The sequence below is a fragment of the Camponotus vicinus genome, unplaced genomic scaffold, assembly GCF_025532165.1.
Source record: "Camponotus vicinus isolate PSW18456_S1 unplaced genomic scaffold, iyCamVici1.0 SCAF_8, whole genome shotgun sequence".
NCBI classification, from domain to species: domain Eukaryota; kingdom Metazoa; phylum Arthropoda; class Insecta; order Hymenoptera; family Formicidae; genus Camponotus; species Camponotus vicinus.
Genome location: NW_028141980.1, coordinates 9,544,354 through 9,567,068, shown reverse-complemented (window position 1 = coordinate 9,567,068; position 22,715 = coordinate 9,544,354). Strand labels below are relative to the sequence as shown.

The 22,715-nt window shown below is 37.7% G+C and overlaps 1 protein-coding gene across 5 annotated transcripts in view; it reads left to right on the top strand.

Moving 5' to 3' along the window:
• The window catches only part of Twin (CCR4-NOT transcription complex subunit 6-like twin), a 484,682-nt gene that overhangs the window by 382,501 nt on the left and 79,466 nt on the right, over positions 1–22,715 (top strand). The window contains exon 2 of one of the 5 annotated variants that reach the window (XM_083107019.1): positions 13,195–13,263. The exons of the other annotated variants lie outside the window; for them this stretch is intronic. The gene's annotated coding sequence lies outside the window, so the exon portion shown is untranslated. The remainder of the gene's footprint in view (positions 1–13,194; positions 13,264–22,715) is intronic. 5 annotated transcript variants of the gene reach the window in all.

Genomic DNA, 22,715 nt, shown 5'->3' with positions numbered 1-22,715 from the left:
CGAATCACCTGGCTGCGGATGAGAACTCGCGCGCTCCTCGGAAATCTCGATATCCCGAAACCGAAAATTAAATCGAGGTATTCGAATGTAGAGTATTAAATTCCCCTTGTTGTTATCGCAAAGTATCTCGGAAAATACGAAGAAATGGCGAAACACGGCGACTTTCGGATAATTATTTATCGTTAAATACACAGGCACATATAATTTACGTCCGTTTATTATTATTTTTTTAAATATATATTCCTGCAAATAAATGCTCTAAAATTTTTACATGTTAATAGAATATTTTATTACTTAAATAAAATTGTATACGCGTATATAACAGTATATTTATAATTGCAACGCAATAATATTAATAGGAATAATATTAATATTAATATATATTATTTAATTTTCTGCTTTTATAAATTTTTATTCCTTATTGCTTAACGAAAATATCGTTCCAAAACGAACATTCGAGTTTCTAAAAATATAGAGAAATTATTCTCAGAAGCGAATAAACTTTACCTTGCATCTCGTGCATCCCGTCACTCTCTCGCGCAGTATTTACATAGGAAAGTTAAACGGCGAGTTCGATTGAGTTACGTTATCGTATCTCCCGTTGACCACTTCGACGAAGGTGGCCCGTACACGGAGGTACCTTACCCCTTTCCCCACCGAGTGGATTTAATTCACTTAACTCGAGGTTCCGGTTTAATTGCGTAAGCTAGCTCTTCTACCGTACCTGACCATTAAAAGCTCGAAGGGCTCGCAAAAGGGTGATTTGGCAGAAGGGAACAAAATCGAATCGATTACTTCTCCGAAGATGCTTCGCTCTGACTGCTTCCGAGAGAAAGGTAGAGACAGAGAGAGAGAGTAAAAGAGAGAGAGAGAGAGAAACGTGTACGTTATCGCGATGGAATAGAACACCGATGCTTTATATATTGCTAATGGAATCCCGCTGGTCGACCAATTCTATTAACGATAGGATTACCGTTCTCTCGCGGTGGCGGCTGTCACTTGTGTTCGTGCGAGTAGTTTTGTGTCAGTATCCGCGCGTCACGACGATTAACGTGTGAAAAGCGGTTAACGCCCGTGAGATATCTCGAGTCAAATATCTAGTTTCTCTAGTCGTTTAGATCCACTGATACTTAGATCCTAAGATTCTTGATTAAATCTTTCAATCCTAAGAGATTCCTGGACTTTTAACCTTTTAATCGTTGGATAGAATCTTTTAATTTATGAAATGTTTATATTCATTATAATTCCTAAAATGTTTTTCAATTTTAAGATCGCTAGATTTACGAGTTTCTAGCATCAAAAAATTGACTTTGATTAATTTAAACTTTAATTTAAAAATTCTATTCTGATTTTCAAATTTTAAATATTCCTTCTAAAGCCTTGGTTTTTTTAAAGTTAAAGACTTTCGAGCAAGATTTTTGAAAATTTTCAGAGAGCGTTGAATTTTTTTTCGAGCCTTTTAAACACGCAAAATATTGCGTTTTTGTAATCACGGTTTATTTTCACGCACTCGTTAATTCTGGATAGCCACGCACTTTAGCCCGACGCGATGAAAGGCGGATTCTCGTGTATGAATGACCATTTTTTAACTTTTTACCGGCCGCCATTGCGGCGAACGTGTGCTCGTGGGCCCGATACATATGTGTCATGTGTTATTTCGACGTGCGAGCGCGATAAGCGGAAATAATATAAGCCATGGCGGACAGCAACGCGTGTTGTATAGACCTTCTTTCCTGGACAGAGGCCGAATATTACGAATATTGATCGGAGCGTGGAAACAATAAAATATACTACAATAAAACATATTCCCGGAGATATCTAATTCGACAAAGCATACATTAACCTCGTAATGGAAATATTTTTTCCACATTTGTGCAATTGAAGGCTGACATTTCGGCTCGTAGTATTATTATTTTATTACGTCTTTATTTTTTATTATTTTTACTTGCTATGTTATTTATTATTTAATATTTTGATTTTATATTAAATAAAACCAAAATGTGCTAACGTATAAGATGAAATGTTCATATATCATGCACAAGGAGTAATTGCTAAACATTCTATAAATTTATATTTAACCTTAAATTTTAGTTCGAAATTTAACTTTTAAAGATTCTAGTTGGCATCTAAATGTGTTCTGATTGAAGCATAATCTCGCGGGATTTGGTCTTAAAGTGGAACTAGGCGAATCGTCCACGTCAAAAGTTAATAAATCTAATAAATTTTGAAATTCATGAATTTAACATTGCGCAAAGCACTTTTAACTTTTTCAAAGTATAGAAACTAAAATTGCGCTTTGCGCAATGTCAAATTCATGAATCTCGAAATGTTATTAGATTTATTAACTTTTGACGTAGTTGTGTGAGTCGTCCAATTCCTCTTTAAGTGTGAACTGAAAACGCTATTAGACTCGTTTTCATTTTTCGATTCCGCACTCGAGTCACGTCTTATCTACGATGTAAAACGCGACGTACAAACTGCACCTGGATTTAGCTGCGCGAAAGTATCATCTGACGGTGAGAGGAGCGCATCTTAAATATTAAGCGATTCATCGATCGTACGCGACCAACACGCAGCAGAGAGAAAGGGAGGAGAGGGCGAAGGAGAGAGAGAGAGAGAGAGAGAGAGAGAGAGAGAGAGAGAGAGAGACTCGAGATTGGTTTGGACGATGTCTCAAAGTACAAAAGGATTATTCTTTCACCAAGTCGGATAACTCTGTCTCCTCTTGTCTTTCCTTCTGTGTTTTGTCCTCCCTTTTTCTCGCAAGAAACCCGCTTTTACGAGAGCGATTTATACATTTATGGAATTTTTGAGTGACTTTCCACAACACAGATTCTATATAGGAAGCGTATAAGAAGTTAGGTTAAGTTATTTGTCCCGATATATGGGAAGGAGGAAGTAGTATGGAAAGAGAAAGAAAAATTTTATTTATAATTTTTTATTTATCCGTTTTTTACATAATATTATATATAAAAAAAATGCTTTTAATATGATGTATAAGTGTGTATACTATATAACTAACAAAAGCTAAAATTATGAGAAGTTAATGGAGCATAATAAGTCTAACATAGAACTATTAAATTCCATATTCCATTTCTTGATTTCATCTGCTTGTTTAACTTCACCAAACTTCATCAAACATCGCGAAAGAGCGTCGTTAAACTCAACTTTGACAACTCGATCTGATCTAAATTGCGGAGCAATCTGTGACTTTTCCGGTGAAACTATTATACTATTACTCGACGTCTTATGGAAGAAATTAATGAATCTGTCATTATCGCGTATAAACCGATAATGAAGAAATATCTATTATAGTTTTATCTACAACACTTTGGCTTATCTGTTTGCAGTTAAACATGAAGCATGCAAAATGATCGATACCGTAAGATACACGTGCAAAATTATCGAGAGAACAAAATTCGCATTTTACGGAATCCCGACGTGTCTCGAATGTCTGATTGACGGATGGTGCATTATGCAGATACAAAATTCTGTCATTTATAACAATTCTGCATCTGATTTACTTATTTTCAATCTCCGTTTTACTTAATCGTGTGTTAAAAAGAAAGATATATGTTTGTAAAAATCTGTAAAATGTTTAATGAATAAAATATTCAAGAGAAATGAAAGAATAGACGACCTATATATCTAAGATCCGAAATGTTATATTATGTGGATTATTGAACAATTTTTTCTATATCGATAATAGTTTTATATAGGATTTAAAGCGAAGGATCTTTCTCTTTCATTTCCCATTCACCCATTGTCGATCGAGAAATAAGTACCGGAATACGGTGAAGGTATTGGCGCGAGATATGGATTCATTTGCATATTTCTACTCCCCAGACAATCGAATCCAATTATGATGCTTCAGTGATCACGATTGCAGGATTGCTCCTAGCATAAACGCATCTGTGAATCCGATTTCCAGACATAACGCGTGCAAACGGAAAGAATATTACTTCATGCTCGAAAACTCGTATTATTATATATATATGGCTGTGTTGACAATTATTACAAATCATATGTATATCAGTTTTCATATTGCCATCAAAAATAAAATATGAGTGTACATTGATATTAAAAGAGCAGTCAAAAATTAAACAACACACATTAAATTAAAAATATATATACATATATATTGATTGATATATAATATATAAAATTTATTGGAAAGAGAGAAAAAAGAGAAAGAAATTTAGTCGAATTTTATTTCAAATGTTTTTTATTTCCTAAAACTTTGTGCAAAAATATATATAAACATATATATAATATATCGAATTTATCAAGTGGTATCTTATGATATTGTACTTTTAACAAATTTATCGAATGTAAATTCATTAACTATTATTCTATCGTGTAACAAATTTATTCCACATATATATATTTTCTTTCATTATTTTTCTATTTATTTTTTATTCTATTATTTATTTACTTTTTTATCTACATGCGAGATAAAATTTTACTAAGATATTTGTCGATACGAGATGCGTACGCGATAAATCATTCGCAATGAAGGATTGATCGTCCGAACAATCTACGTGATGGAATGTCAAATTAGAAAATGTCACTATGTAGGGCAATTTTATCGATCATTAGCGGTCACTTTATCCGTATCGACATACATTATCCCGCGACCGGATAAATCATTGCTTCAAACCGCAATCCAACGTGACTGGCTGACGAATTGATCTTGAAATCGATACTAAATTAGCTTTTCATGTTTCTACATATCTACGTGATTACGCTACGCATTCTGCGTATTGTGTATCGATTTTATAAAAAAGTTCGGCATGACGGTTTTCTATTAATAAACTCTTTTCTGAATATAATAATTTACAGTATAAATATAAATCAATATATTTTTTCTCATATATACAATTTTTGCCTTTACGCTAGGATACACACTGATTCATGACCTGCCAGTTTGAATGGAGAAATATTCACTCGCGGGACTCGCATCCTCTGTTAAATCGTACAGGCAGTTTTTCATTTACTCGACAGGTATTTGCATTTTGATTGCCGCAACTCGAAGACCACGAAAGAGTTACGCTGATTAAGAATTTGTAGCTTGATCTAAAGTATCTTTTTGAAATATGGAAGTTGATTAATAGATATAATTAAAATAAAGCGCGCGTGTAGCTGCCATTAGTCTATTTTCTTCGTTAAAGCGTTGTATAGATAAATAAGTATCGCATAACGGAGCGGGCCTTTTACATCGTGACGGTAAAATTGTCATAAAAGTGGCGAGTTACGCGATATTCTCTGAACTCGGGTAACCGATCCAATGAATTCAGGTTCGTACAAGCCCATCCGTTGATTGGGTGTTAATGCTGAGACTGCAACTTGACAAGATAATATGTAAGCCGATGGCGAACGTTCTCCTGATCGCGATCGGAAATCTTTGCTTGAATAACGAGAGACGTGAATGCACATACGCGTGAGCGTGCTAGAAACAAATATTCTAGAAAGATATATCGTCATACACGGTTCAATTTCATGAAGAGCGTTACATTTCTTGCGTATATCTTCCTTACAAAGGGAAATAAATTTTAATCGTATTAAAAATCAATAATTTCAGTATTATTATATGAAAAGATTTATGAGAGAAGGCGGGAAGAAATTAATTATTCCAATTTTTGGAATTTTACAAGCTTTATTACTTAATTGTTAGAATTATTTAGATCTCAAAATTCAATCTCTTATATGCAATCTTAAAATTTATTTTTATAAATTATAGGATGAATAGTAAATTACATTTTTATCACACAAGTTTAATTATGTAAAAAAATTTTAGTTTATTATATATATTTTGTATAGATTATATAAAAATTACATGTAAATTCAGTTGGACGTTCAGTAGCCACCATCTTTTCCTCTGTAGTGGCGCGTTAAACTTTACGGCATTTTTAATAGCATTGCACGCGACCTGACATCTTCCGTTTGCGAGCTTCTCTCAAAACTTCCCGCAATGTACGCGCATCTAATGGCCGGGAAGAAACGACAACCGCGTCGTCGTTTATGTCGCAACGAATAGTCTCGTTGTAGTACCTATACAGTCGTAAGGAATGAAACGCGCTTGCTCGCTGTTTTGCGAAAATAATCGCCTCTCTTAAACGCTATAAATGTGTTTACTTGCGCATACAGCGTATCCGTTTACGATTCGCGAAAAGTTGCTCTCAAGTACGTCATCATGGCTCATAGAAACATCTGTACTCTGCTCAGAAATCATTTTCATCCAGGATAGTTTCAGCGCAAAGTCTTTCAAGTGCAATAAAAGCCGATATAATAAATTTCAATACAGAAATCCCATAAAAACGCGAATAATATTGTGATATCGGTATAATTTTAGATTCATATCTTTAATTCTTTATATCTTTCGTTTATTTCGCCTCATTTTTATTAAAATTATGAAATCATGATTGAAGAAAGTTTTCCCAAAAAAACATTGTAAATGCTTAAGTATCAAGTGTGATGCTTTAAACGGCGTAAGTTGAAAATAATGACATATTAATTAGAAACGATATATTATGACATTAATACATAATTGCTTGAGTATTTTGCTTTATGTATGTATAATGTTAATATTTAAATATGAATGAACATGTATAATTAATCAAGAATATGTAGCAACCGCGTGTTTGATATTAACCGCGTGTTTCGATATCGCTTAACACCTCTACGACATAACAGAACGAGTCGAGAACGCCCCGTAATTTCGCACTTGCGGTAATTTGGCGAGCACGAGCTTAATTAACGAACAAATTACCTCGGAATAATGCGAGCGCGTTACAAGCATTCGCAATTTTGCAAACAGCGATCGGCGACAACGCGTGATCGATGCGAATGCAAACGCTCATTTATCTGACGAGACCCAAGAGTCGTTGAGAGTAGTATATTTAGCTATAAATCAGACGGAAACTTATAAAGCTCGTAACGGGTTGGCAAAACGATTTTATAAAGATGGCACGCGAAGTACGTATATAGACAGAGCTACCGAAGTTACGAGCCGGATGATTTACGGCTAATAAAGCTATCTCGTGTCTCTGTGAAATAGCCGCGATGTAAATGCGAGATCATTTTATTGCAGCCCTATTTTACGAGACATCCATCTATATAGTACTGATATCGTATTCATCCACATTCGAAATTACATTCCCCGTACTTATAATTAGAAAAATTCTCTCATTGAACTCGACTTGAAACTTTTATCGACTTTATGATGGAAAATTTTTGGGAAAATTACTTTATTGGTTAGTGAACTTTTCACGAATTTAGAATCGATTTAACAATATTAATACATCCAGTAAAAATAGTATACACCTGTTGTGATACATTACTTCTTGAAAATTGAACGTACATTTCAAAGATAACTCTTATTTTCCCTGTTCATTCGCGGAATATAATAGTTCTTTCTTTTCTTTTCGAAAAAATATATATAGCATTGTTCCCGTTTTATGTGTATGAAACTGTCCGTGTCTCGAAGATGCGTTATTGTTCCATCTCCCTGGAAATACTTCCGGGAGAGACGGGCGGGTTGCGCGCGTGTATGTGTTACGTGCGAAGAGAGAAACAGGTCGCCACACCACACAACACAACACAACACAACGCAACGCAACACAAGGCGACGCAACACACGCGGGGTGCGCGCGCGCGGAGAGCATGTGGTAAAGTGCGGTAGACACTTTGGTAATGGCGCTGGGGCGGCGTGACGAGATTGGCGATGCTATCAGGTGTATCTCCGCTGATGAAGGTTGTAACCTCGCGCGGACCCCATTTATTAAAGCCGCGTCTCTGCCACGGCAGATACAAGGTTACCGCTGCTGCCGGCATCACTAGCTACGACGTAGCCGAGAGCAGCGCAACATGCGCCGAACCACCCTGCAACCTGCACAGGGATGGATCGCCAAGATGTTGCCTTTCTCCTCCGATGCGATTTTACGCGACTTTTTCCTTTTACATTTTGCCCAAGTTAATTTATCAGTCCATTCGCGTTTAATAGTTTTGCAGAGCTCGGAACGCGTAAAGCTTATTATATCGCGGAGATTGCGCGATTAAAAATGATTAAGGGTTTCCGTTTATCGGACGTATTCGCAAAAATATCGGGAATATCTGAATTTAATATCTGAAAATATAAAAAATTTGATTTATTAATTATCTATTTTTAATTTTATCCATCGCGACTATATTTACAAGATAATTTGATATAATTCTCGATATAATCAAATTTCCGGTTATTACGCACATTCGGACAAGTTCGAATTTTTTACAATAATGCAGTAAATCACATGTCCATGTATTTCCTCTATTAGAATTTTAATATAATGTAATGATAAACCGTTTAATATTTCATTGGAATTACAATTGTCCAGCTCCAAGGAAAAAGCATTTGAAACAAGAAACTTTATTTTGCAGAAAAACATGTTTTTATATTTGAGTAATTAAAAAATTTTTCAGTAATAAAAAATATATTAATCACATTTATATGCGGAAAGAGGGTTCTTTATGTGTTTCTAAATTTTAATAGTGTTGTGTTTAATTGTTTATTTTTCGTGTACGTGGTATCGATTATCAAATATAATAATACTGTAAAATAAAAATTTTCCCCTGATTTAAATGCTTTTTTACCGCGATTAATATCAAAATCCCTCGTGCATCAGCAGCGTCCGGGGTACGCGAAGAGCTTCTCCGGCCCTACGTCTTACCAGGCGGGCGTCTCTCGTGCGGCTTGCTCTCGCGCAGATTGCAATCAGTCATATTAGCCGGACACACCTCGGATATGTGCGCGGCCATCTGGCACGTAGAAGCTCGGGGTTGTACGAGTCGAGAGTAACGGGTCGTCTGACGTAATCACCGGTGCCGGCGGCTCGACACCATCACTACCATCACTCGCACCACCTGCATCTCGTCGCCGCGCCGCCGAGTGCAACACGTTTCTCCGTTGCCGGCTGGCTACCCCTCCCTCCCCCTTTCCTTCCTCCCCGAGGCCCGGCTCCCGCTGCCGCCTGCTGGCTTATCGGCCTCACGGTCCTCCCGAGATATACGAGATATCGCGGAAAATCATTTTCGAGAGACAGCGCCGGCGAGAGATGTATCGCCCGTGACCCGGGTCGTCCCCGATATCGCCACGCCTCTCTTCAGACGTGTCAGTATTCCGACGTTTGTTCCTTCTTCCTTACCGCGGCTCCTCGAATCGAGCGACAACTGGACGAAAATGGAAGAGATATATACGGAATCTCGTTTATATCGGATTCGACGCACGGAATGATTTATCTCGTAATCAAATGTAAACCGAGGTGAAAAATGGATGCGTCTAGTCATTGCAACATTGCGCGGAAAGGTTTTTCGATATTGTACTTGAGAATTATGACGAGGATTAACGATTGACGTCGCGAGATCCGAATGTTACCATGCTCCTAATGCATAGTTCAGTGACGCCGTCTTCATTAATCACTTTCAATTAAGAGCGCGATAAAGCGCGATAGAACGGCGTGTCGGACATTCGGTCAAGTTAGCGGTGCCGTCTTCCCGGGAGATAAAATGATCCGCTACCAGCCCGCGTTGCACGCTTCGCCGCTCGATGCCTGCGTTCTCCTCAGCATCCGCTCTCTCGAAGGCTGTCTCGTACCCGAGCCGAGTATCGAGAAGGCATCCTCCGCGGCAGGGATGGCGATACGATATCGCAGAAAATCGTTTTCGAGACCGAACGCGAGATAAATCATGACCTGACCGTTGCCGCCAAGGCGACCACGCCTTTCCTAGACGTGTTGGCATCCATTCGCCAGCCGTAGGATAGGCAGCATCCCGTTCCACGGGAGGAACAGCTCTCGCGGAAGGTTCGTAAGGTCGCCGCGCTGGGTGATACATGCGCTCTCTCGCGAGACGCGCTTCTTTCCGCACGGAAGAGAAAAGTTCTCCTTTACGCGCACCTGCGATTATATACTTAGTCCGGCAGTTTATAATGCCGGGCGTTGCCTACGCCAGGAAATTATCGCGATAATTTCATCGGGACGAGGCGGCTCGCGATTACGATCGGCTTCGTTCTGCGTCGCAGGTGTAACAAATCGAAAATTGCACGCGCCCTTTTTTCGGCAGTTGTATATTATTAGCGTTACGATTTAATTAACCTTTTTTATCGCGCTATCGCAATCTACACGCCATTCTATGGCGCGATCTTTATCGCATTTCATGCATGAGTATTGTATCGAGGTGCGTAAAATTATTGAAATTGAGAGAAGATGGAGATGTATCGGGTGTCGAATGAAATTGTCGTTAAGAAAAATTTCAGTTCGAATTGAACTGACGACAAATCGACAGTTTTAGACCACTTTGTACATGTCTCTTCAACGTTGGAACATTTTGTATATGCATTTAGATTTTATGACGTGCGGTAGGAACTACCTATCTATCTATGTTGAAGTGACTCCGCGTTAGATGACACTCGAAATGAGAAATCTCACAATGACCCTTTCGAAAGTTATTCACGTCGGAAAGGACGATATCCTCCAGGATATGCACAGCAGGGGATGCAAAAAGAGAACGCGCCGCGAACGTCGACGATCTCGTTAAAATTCGCATTAAACCACGGATCAAAACGCAAAACTTCTACTTTAATATCCCCATTTGCTAACTGTTGCCTAACGACATTCTGTATACTGGAATTAAAAGCGAAATAACCAGAAATCTAAAAAGACTCGACTCGAAAAAAATAGATAATTTCACTCAAAGTGAAATGGGAGATGCAAGATATTTTTATCATCGTTTTTAAATTGCCCTTTTTCACAAGAGATACGAAGAGGATTAAATGCAGCGTTTAATTCTGAAATAGAATTTTGTAATAATTTATCACACGTTGAAAACGAAAAATTAGACCATAAGTCACGATACAGTTACACGTTATCGTAAAAATAAAAATTTTGTCTGTATAGGGACCATTATCGTGCATACATTGTGCATATATGAATGGTAATTTTGCTACTCCATTAGGATTAATTTAAAGTCGTTGAAAATATCCCGATAATTGGACGCGCTTTTGCATGCGTTTAATTCTTTAGCGAGCTCGTCTCATATCGAATATAATCCTTTCTTTCTCCGTAATGAAGAACGTCGCTTAGTCGCTTAACTCGATTATCATATAATAGGCTTAGATCCGCCGGCGAAAACAGCGTTTAATAAAGTCTGCGAAGCATAATCCCGCGCCTTTTTCGATCGTCCGGTGAACATCTCGATTAAGTATTCCTGCGAATTAGCATTATTCGCGGAATTATGTGCTAATGCTAATACACTGACTTAACGTGACGAGAGTTTGAACGTGTTATAAAGGGTATTTTATAAATGACATATTTTGTCTAAGTGACAAATACACTTTAAAACAGAGCTAATAATCACATAGTATGTGATTGCTTCACTTTATAAAAAATTATTTTATAACTAGAATCAATTTCAAGATTATTGCTGTTGCACTATTGACATTTTCTCAGAAATATTATTTTGTGAACGATACATATTTTAAAAGGAATAAGTAAGACAGATCCGTAAGATCAAAAATCAATTAATTATGAAAAGAAAGGCTTTAGATCATGACGTAAACTATAATATACGTGAAAAAAATCTGAAAGTCGGAATTGTTACATATCAAGAAATTTAATATCAAATAAAAAATCTTTTTACTTGATTGTGACAAACGCTTCGATCCTGTTTCGGATCCTTTACAATGTCGATAGATGTTATGAGAGATTACAATGTCAAGGATAACGAAACTGTCAACATCAATATTCGCGGAATTATCTGTTAATTAAACTCTCAGATTTTTTTCACATATATTACACCTTAAGTCATGGTCCAAAGTCTTTCTTTTCATAATTAATACATATTTTATATTTTAAATATTACTTAATGTATGTGTGATTAAATATGATTAAATATTGCATATGAAAAATATCAGGAAGAATTATTTGGATGATTTTAACAGCAGAAAGAAAGAATTTTTGTGATTTCGAGGACACCCGGTGCAGGTGGGAAGCCGCCGAGATGAATTATGCAACGACCAATTAATAAAATTCCAATCACACTCGTCGGCGCGCGCGCCGTCGCCTCGTAAAAACGATTCCCCCCCGATCGAACGCCTCGAAGCATCCGGAATGAACCCCGAGCTTTAATTCGCTCCGAACCGACCGCGAAAAATTCTACAGACGTATGTAGAAGACACGAAGGAAAGATTAGTTCTTCATTCCGATAAAAACACGATTATCATTCGTTTTGTGATTTTTAAATGTGATAAATTACGTTGCATATACATATACGACGAATTAATTAAATAAATGCATATATGAAGCGAGCATTATTTTGGATTAATATTTCAGATTTTTTTATTACATTTATTTTATCATCGAAATGATTAGCTTTCTCTAAAATAAAATTAAAAAATTAAAAAAAAACTGAAAAGCTACATGCTTTAATGACAGTAAAAATCCACGTGCATTCCTTTACACGCGTATTCACACGTGATGAACTACGCGTGATGATACCGGCATCGTTCGAGTTTAACACCATCTCACATTTTATGCGAGCTCGCAATCGAATCACGCGTAAGAGAGAAAAGTAAGAGAGGCATGTGAATTTATCGCGCGCTAAAAAATTCACCATCAGTCGCATCTGAAATTAGATCGAATTTCAGATTTGCAAGGATGAACGCGAAGCTTCGCGGAATCCGATCCCGGCAATGTGTTAATTAACGTTTCTGTTTAGTTATACTCGCTTCGTTATAGATTCTTCACTGTAATCTCAGCTTCGTTATTAATTAGCATTCTTCGTTGCTTTAATGATCTTTAACCTTAGCACGAGATAAAAGCGTGCTTCACTGCATATTTACAAAAAATGTTACAATGGAAAAATATTTTATACTTATTTGAAAATAATCTTAATTATCTAAGTGGTACACGGTATATCTCTATGTATAACATTTTCTGTAATTAATGATAAAATTTTAAAATGTTAATATCGAAACATTTTCACACGTAAAAATTGCGATATGCATCTCTTATCATGTACCTTGTAGCATTATTCAGAACGCATTCTCCTATTTTGCTACACGAGCGTATAATAACCGATTGAATTTCATAAATATTTAAGATAACATTTCGGCCACACATCATTCAACTAATATTTAATCCAATCCTCATTTGTATGTTCCAGGTAAGAAACGGAGCGTAATGGAAGCCGCCCTGGGTCCTTGACTGGGTACGTGCCACGCTTGTCTAACAAGTACGTTTTCGTTGTCTCGACTTACGTTTCTAGTTGTTCCTCTTACGATCTTCAGACAAGTCTATTCTTTTCGACGAAAAAGAAACCTTCTCGCGAGCACGCAGCAATAATAGCTGCACTCACGATGGAAATTTGCAGCTCGTAAAGAAAATATTTAAAGCCAAATGTCAAATCTAGTTTACATTTAAATATTTTTTCGACAAGGATATTTTTAAATAGAAATCTTTAAATAGACTACTTAAAGCGTACTTGTAGACATAATAATCAAATAAATGATTCATATAGTACGATTAGAAAAGAAGCGGACAAAATTAGAGTACACCTGAAAAATTGCGACTAAGATAATCAATCGTAACGCGATATAAGAAAGGCTCGTTACGCTCTTGCGCAAACATTCGAGCGGGCAAATCACGAAGTCATTTCCGGGATAAGAGGGATCAAAGCTTAATCATCCGCCTTGAATTTCCGAGCGCGTTCACCGCCGGGTTAAGGTCGCTACTCGGGAGGAAGAGAGGAGAGGAAGAGTCGTCGGTATTCGAGTCGGGTGAAAAAAGCCGACCTCTCTCTTCGCTCAGCGGGGCTTCGAATGGGCCTGGCCGGGCGGGCCCTATTGTCGGCGCGTTTCCCTCCCGCCCGCTTGCTCGTGTCGGTAACAAATGACGCTGCGTGTTCCCCGCTGGATGTCACTCGATATCAGCTGGCCAGATCATCCTCGACTCGCGGCGCGAGCGCTCTTGCGAGACGAGATTCCGCGGAATGTTCTCGTTACGCTTCGCGCAAAAATCCGATCGCGACGGTGAAGACGTACCCGCGTATCGCCGTCGTCATCGTCATCGTGGTGCTTTCGATCACGTACTGGATGAATCATGCCAAGTACCTTAGATGAATGAGTTTTTGCTCGGACTGATCGACGCGCGAGATTCGTTTCATTCCTCGGCGCGTGCACGCGATTTTATTTACGTACGCAATTTATACGGACATTAATAAAGCGTTATGACGTCGTGAACGCGATGAGAAGAAATAAACAGCGGCGTAAAAATGTCCGACCATCTCTAACTTCCCGTTAACGAGAATCCATAGTATTCTCTCGCGATACTTGTCGGATATCGCACTTAACCCGCGAGACTCAAAATCGCGCTTTTAAGCCGGGCGACCGCGTATATACTTTATACGCGCGAGCATTTTCTCTTATACATCGCGAACGTAAAAGCTTTACGAGAAGCTATTCGCGCGTCTGCATAAAAGCATCTTGGCCAATCCATTTTGTTCTTTTCAAGATTTATCTCATTTTCTCGACCAACGATCCTATTAATTTTCTATGGGACTTGTTTCCAAAACACTTTCTCAGTTGATACATTTGCGTAAATTTTCAGGCTAATAAACGTTCTATTTATGTATTCCGTAATCACTTTATAATCTGTAACTCTTTCTCATCCCAATATTTTCTCACTAGAAAATTACGTACTATTATTTTATACTTTTTATGACTTTGTAAACTATAAATATATAAGAATTTTATAAAAGCAACATGAATACTTATTATGAAATTTTCGCGACAATTTATCTATGATGTTCTGTAATAATTATTAGAAACTAAGTCCGATTTAAATGGCATTTAATAGCGACATTATGTCGATATAATGTGTACCATTTATAAAATTATTATAGCATCGGAAAATATAATCCCTAAATGCCAAGTTCCGCACTAGGCGGAAATTTTAAAATACCACGTGCTATACAATGCGTGTAAAATGGCAGGGCTCGCGAAAGAGAAAAAGAGAGAGAGAATAAAAAAGGGAACTACCGCCGGTTAAAGAGAACCGCGTCTCACGCGGAATTTTGCCCGCGCGCAACAAGACAGTAACATTTTAACACGCTCGAGCGACAAATAACCACTATTAAGTGCAACAGCTGTACCGTGATCACGATGCAAGGATGTGCCGCTTGCGGCTTTGGTCGTATCCTCTCGTCGTCTGTAAAGAATAAGGGTCTGCCGATCGAAGGGATTCTCTTCCACTTGTGTGGCCGGACCGACTACGACGCCTTCATAGTGTCTTGAAACAGCCACGATAGTTACCGGTTCGGCGCGCGGGATCGATCGACGGATACCGGATATTAAGACGGCAGGTACGCTCACTGTCGATCCGTTCAGTTCGATCGAATACCACAGAGGAAGAATACCTTGTCATTTTTTGTCGATTTATAATAATTTTATCATTTATTAACTTATTACAGAATGTTGTTTCTTCTTATTAAAAAAAAAATATCGAAGACATTGTATTTTTAATAAAAAAAATACTGCATCTAAATATTTGATACAATACTTTTGAAAATTAAAATACTGAACATTTTAATAAAATTAAATAAAAATAATATATATAATATAATGTCTGAGAGTTTATATAGATTTGCATAGCGATTAATTATAAAGAGAATCATTGATGTACTTTTTTTAGAAGAGCAATATATTTTTACATATTATTTCTTCCTTGTTATTATTTTTCTTATAATTTGTAAACAAGCTATGTTTTTTTTTCTCTGTAGTTTTCGATTCAGACGCGAATTTGCCGCGAAACAGATGATTCAAATGATCGATCGCAGAAATCGTAACTTCGCGAAACTGCCACTAGTAGGGACGCGGCCCTAAACGATCGGTCACAGAGAGAAGCCGGGATTTTTATTTCCCTCTAAAAAGACGGAAATCGTTTCCACGGCTCAGACCGCAGTAATCCGCGCGACAAGCTATAGCACGTAAAAAAATGGTAGTTTCGAGACCGCAACCAAGCCGCGCGTCATTGCCCTTTATGCTGTCCGTACACGGGTCCGATTTATGGTTCTGATGTAACCGGGACTTTGTTGTTGACCCATTTTGGACACAGTTTTCTTGGCCATTCGACTGAAATGAATTCATATCTACGCCTCGGTTGCTGAATATTCAGAATTTATGGTAGAAATATCGCCGCGATTTAAAAAACTAATGGACAAATATAAACCGGATTGGGTCATCATGTCTGTATCGTTCTTATATATCGATTTATACTATTATCTTTACACAATGAAATTATATAGACCACGATTCGATACATAATATGTAACAGAATTTGCGCAAATTCTTCGATTAATTTAATACTCAATTTTCATTGATGGAAAGGATGAAGATGAGTACTTCTCTCCTTTATAAGGCGCGCTTTCTTTGTACACGAGTCATTATTTTTAAGGTTCTTGCGCGTAAAAATTCGTTTAAGAAAAACATAAGACATTGCATCGACACGCGTTACATCACGACGTCTCTCATCACTCGTTTTGTCTCGGGCGAGCGTTTGGCGATTTCTCTTCTCTTCCTGTTCGGAGAGGCAATTAAACCGGCGCGGCTCGCGCCGACGGGCATACAGTAATTATTACTCGAAGCGACGATTTGTGTCGCGGTCAGGCTCGGGCGCGCTAGATTGATACGACGGACGCAAGCACGACAAATGGCTCCACAATCCCCCGCGTGTCCCGCGAAAAGCGTAATACGCGTACGTCCGGTCCGGCGAGAGATGCGTGTTACACATGCACGGTGTACACGCGAGCGCGCGCGTGACAAAGAGTCCCGCACGCATGCGCACCTGACTTCTGGGTGGTAGATCGTAATTACCATAAGTCGTGAAATATGACTTCATGATGACGCGCCCGTGTAACGACAAATGGAACAGCCGACCGACCGACCGACCGACCGCCGCACCAGGGTCCGGTAATGGCGGCCGGTCGGCCTTCCACTCTACCTCCGTCGCGATCTTCGTTCAAGATTACCACCGGATCGTTGAACAAAGAAGTATACAAGTAACCCCCCCGGGATCTCTCATTGACATTGTTAGATGCATTACGTTATATGTGTGCGTGTCTCTTTAATAATCTTAACCAAATTACGAGCATAACCGGTAATTAAACTTGACTTTTTTACTCTTTAATCCTTTTGGATTCCTCTCTCTGCAGCAGGCCACCTTTGAGTTTCCGTGCGAGCTTGTTGTCCCTAGGATAATTTCCTTCCGTCGATGTAATAACCAAACATTTTACGTGAATATAATCTTGTGCGAGCTGGACTCGATGACAAGTACATAGCGAGGTAGCAGCAGAAACTCGCTCGGTCGCTTTTTTTTTCTTTCGGCGTGACTAGGTATCACTCTCCTCTCTCCGCTCGACGGAGGAGACGTTTGAGATTCTTGTCCCGTACGCGTCGTAATCGAGTCAACAATCAGCCGCCGTACAGCCTGTATCCCATCGACTACGCGTGCTACGATAGATATCTCGATAATATCTTCATTGTGATAAATGTCTCCGCCGTCGATGCGATCCGTCCGCCCGCAAATTAATGACACGCACGAACAACATAAAACGACGACAGTCGTTCCAACGATCCGGTATCTCAAATCATAGATTCGATTATAGATACACCAGGGACGTTTGGCTCTTAGTTACTGGATTTTACTAACGAGAAGGAATATCTAGAGTATATAAAGGCTAGATTAGTTTTATCCGGCAAAGGTAATGTAACGTTAGCAACGGATGCTTCATAAAACTTGACATTTTATCGTTAATCAACGCATAGCTTTCCAGTTTTATTAAGTAACTTGGAATATCCTATCAATAATTAACTTTGCCAGGATATAAATTAATCTTTTCCCTTTTTCTTCCATTTGTTGTGATTGAAATGTGACTCAATGGGATATTCGCGACAAGATGGCGTGAAAGCATCCGCGAGACGAACGTCGATTCCGAAAGCTTCCCGTGAAAATATAATCGAGGAAAAAAAGGAACAAGCAGCAAGGGAACAATTAGCATGCCCGTTGAGTCGTCGCTTGTGCGTCCCACACACGCGCGGAAATTTAAATATAATGCCGCGAATAATGCACACAATGACAGCGCGTAGGACGACGAAAATGCCACTCGGATAGACGTACAGCGACTTGATATTACTCGCGGGTAGCGCAACATTAATATTCAACCTTCGAAATACAAGCGAGAGGAGAAAGGATGCGAATGACGGCGAATCCTCGGAGAGAAATGAGGATCGAGAGCAGGAGGATCTTTTATTAAAACGTAACGATGTGGAAAAGCAATATTCGGCTTACGTCAACGAGAGCCGCGACGTCTCATCGAACCTGTCGATTTCGTCGGTCCTGCCTTGGATAAGCTTCCCTTGGAATACTCGTTGCTATTGCAACAACGGACGCGATTCCGCGAGATATGTTTTAACGATGTCGCATCCATTCAAGTAAAATCTATCGGGTGTCTATCGACCTGCATTTCGAATAATGAACGTCCCGACTTTACGATCGAATAGAGAACGCTTTCTCGAAAATATTCACATCGCACTCATTTACACATCACGTATCATTTTCACATGAATGGTTTCTTTCTATGAAAACGAGAAGATAAAAAAAAATTCTAGCATAGATTGGAAACTTTTTTAATAATTTCTAAAGAAATAATCGATTTTATTTCCTTATATTTATTTAGTATTTACTACTTTTAATTTTATTACCCTACTATTTAGTATTTATGTGAATGAATTAAATTTAATATATATAATTTGATATAATTTTTTTTCTGCATAAATTGATTTAATTACCACTCTTAAAATAATGTATATAAATGATTATCAGTCACTAATTTTATGACAAATGTTTCGGTATACGGAAATGATCGCAGTAATATATGATGTAACGTCAAAAATTGTTTCCCCAGCGGAAGTAAGTACAGAACTCGGTACCGGCGAACGACGCGAAAAGGGCAATCGGAAAAAGTTATTTCCAATATGGAGAATTGCCTGAGAGACGTGATCGTAACTTACCTTTTACACGCACGACCAAATTGAATTCGACCAAGTTCGGAAATTATTTTTTTATCCTAACGGGATAAGCCCTTGTCGACGGTAACTTGCCTTCATCGTAATTACGCTGGACATTTGGACGAAGATTCCCTTGTCCAACAATTTCGAAGTTACCGTGTAATTTCCACGAAAGAGAGTGGTTTAAAAACATTTTATGTTTTGCGCATTCAGCGCGTCTCTCGATAATCCGATTTTTGACTAGTTTTCTATCTTTCGTTAAGCAAAATTTATTTATTTTTTTATGTAAAATGGTAGAATTTTGCTTGGCCTTTTCTGTGTGCTGTCCGACTGCGGCCATACATTACAAAATGCATAATGTATATATATGCGACATGATGAAAAATGTACATCTGTCGCGAAAATGTCGTGGCGGGTCTGACAGATAATTCCGCACAAAGCCATCGTCCGTTTTTCATTTGTTACGTGACAACATTTATAAAATAATATAGATTCGTATATTTCAACGTGAAAAAGAAGTTAGGAAATAACTATGTTATTAATCGTTTATATATTTAGTATATATATTATTTTATTTCATAGTATATATATTTTATTTCATATTTCATATATTTATTTCATATTCATATTTACTGTTTGTTACTGTAATGTTACTTATTATACTACATGTGAAATTTATACGAAAATAGCTAAAAGGTATGAAGTACTTCATGCATATATTCGTTTACGAATAGATACGGAACGTTAAATATAATTCTACGTGAATAACACACATAAATATGCAAAACTAACTTTTTGCATGTAGTAGTAGAACGCGTCAGATTTATCAGGGAACCGAGTTAATAATTCGCCATCGAGATTAATTCCGCTTCGCAGGGATAATCTTCCATCGACGATCATTGTGCGGTTTTTATGAGAGCGTGCTTTTTTCTTCGTAGCGTACCATATTATCATGCTACCATTTCCCGCGGTTATTATCGGAACGGATATTCTCCGACAATCGGGTATTGTCCGTCGCGTACCGGCAATTTTGATCTTTCCTTCTCAGCGAGATTCGCTTGCGGACTCGGTCGTAGCCAGATACCGAGTTGCGGCAGCCGAACCTCGTGTTACGTTCGCAAGAGGATATATTGATATTTAATAATCGGTTGAGTTGCGTGAAGAAGTTATACCGAGAGGAAGAGATTCTTGAACCTTAAACCGAGCTCGCGAAATGCGGGAGCTGGATAAAACCGCGAATAGCCTCGCTATTGTTCTTTAATTGCAATAATGACAAAAACTTTCGAATACTAAATTGAAAAATTTCAATTAAATTGCAATTAAAAACGTACCGCGTTTCTACCGGATGCACGATATTAGCCTTGACATTCTGCCATATGACACATCTGCTATGCGAGCATATGCATTTTCCAAGAGATTATAGTCGAGATTTTTCAATTTTTCGAAAAATGGAGATCTTCATTGAAAAATAGTGTCAGAATTTTTGTATTCTTAATTCGCCAATTAACTCGCCAAACCGTATTTTCTATCGTTTTTATCTGAGATTGTATTTTTATTAAGTAATAAATGAAATCGACTTTTTCTCTTTAATTTTGTAAATTTATTCTTTAAAATGAATCACAACAAATATGTAGAAATTAATATTTTCAGGTTTGAATCTAATTCTACTTCATACTTAAATATTATTATTTTATTAACATTTTATTTATTGATTTATTTATTATTAGCAAAAGTGTATACATAAAATAAACAAAATAATAATTTTATTGAGACATCTCTGTTTCTGCAATTAAATCATAATTGAAATGAAACAAAATTTATGAAAATTCAATAAATAAATTCTAAATTATTATTGATCAATGCTTGCGATAATATGGCAATTGATGATTGATTTAATGACATCGGGAATCTTCATTAGCGATCTGTTAGTTTTATCGTGTAATAAATATATGCCAGGATTATTTATCAACAATTGCGATTGTTATCTTAATTAAAATCAAATTATATCATTTACATATTTGAGTGACCACACAATAGAATAAAAAAATCTGATGCTCCTCTTGCTTTGCATTGATTTACGGAAAATGCATGTCCTCTGAATATCCTTTACATACTCAAAATTAACATTCATTTTCATCGCCCTTAAAAAGTTAAAGACAATTTTAATTAGCAACGCTGTTTATGGTCAAAGTCTAATTATTATTATTCCATTAACACATTAATTAAAAAATGTTATTTTTACGCAAAATATCAAATTAAATTTCTCGAGGCAAAATTCGATACAAACCACATTCTTGCTAATGTTTTACGCTCGTTAGGGACATCCGATGCGTATAGCACGACCCATGAACCTCGATGTTCTTATAGCTGAGTAAAAACGGAAACACGGAGATGCGAACAGGATATTATGAAAGAGAGCAGAAGGAGGGTCTCCTCTAAAAGGTCTTTACTGCCAAGACCGTTTCACGGACGCAAAATGGCGAGAAGGGCATTGAATAGGATGATCGCCATTACGTGTACGAGCCATTGTGTCGTTTCGCGATGATGACATTCTTTCTACCTTTGCGTGAAGAGAGCATGTTGCTCTTTACGGTCGGCAGGCTTATATTTGCAAAACGTCCTTCCGCCATTTTATCCCCATGCGCCCCATAAAGCACGAAGATCACGCGCGAATCGACCAGCTGCGTCCAACGATGCTCTTCGTGTTCTTTCGATGGTCGTCGTATTAACGATTCTCTTCGCCGTGTGTTTTCTCTCTCTTTCTTCGGAGCATCAGCATTTTGTTAAAAACAAATAATTGTTATGTTATTTAACAAGATTAAACATTTTCGTAAATTGAGAAAGAATTGATTCGAGATTGAAATAATAGATGCAGAAAATGTGGGCTGATTTGATTTAGAGTTGGTGGTTAAAGGCGACATAAAAATGAGTTTTATGTGGTAGTGCGTTTCCCATCACGACAACAAAGTAAAGTTACACGGCTGGTCTCGCCGGGCGAAAACGCGAGATCTACGTGAGCGGGCTACTAAGTTGTCTCGTATGTTTGCTCTTCGCCCATCTCTTTCTCTCTCTATCTCTCTCCGCCGCCCATTAATTAAGTATCACTTCTCGGAAGAGCAAAGCATCGTCGACCGGCTTATACGCGGCAGCTAAGAATAATAATCAGGGGAGAATAATAACACCTGGTTCGAGACTCCGCGCACGATAACGCACTCTCTTGCTTCGCATGCAATTGCGACTTATTACTCGATGAACCGCGTATGGCAATGCGGAATAATTATCGTGCCAGATCGCGTAATCATATGTGCGACGTGGATGCCGATATTATGGAACGAGCAGCGTGATCTCGAATGATTGCGAGAGAAATGCTTGTCTCGTTAATCGAAACAGGCATATTCAAAAGAAATTTTTAATATATATAATATTTGTTTTCAATTCTTACGAAATTAAATATCTTTTTTCTTTTCTTTTTTTCTTCTATTAAAAAAAAATTTTTAAACTTAGTTTGATCCAAATCGAGAAATTAACTGGACAGATTTTGAAAATATCTTCAATTTCCGATAAAATAGCTATAATAATATAGTTTTAAAAAATTACAATTTTGCGTATAAAATTGTTCAAT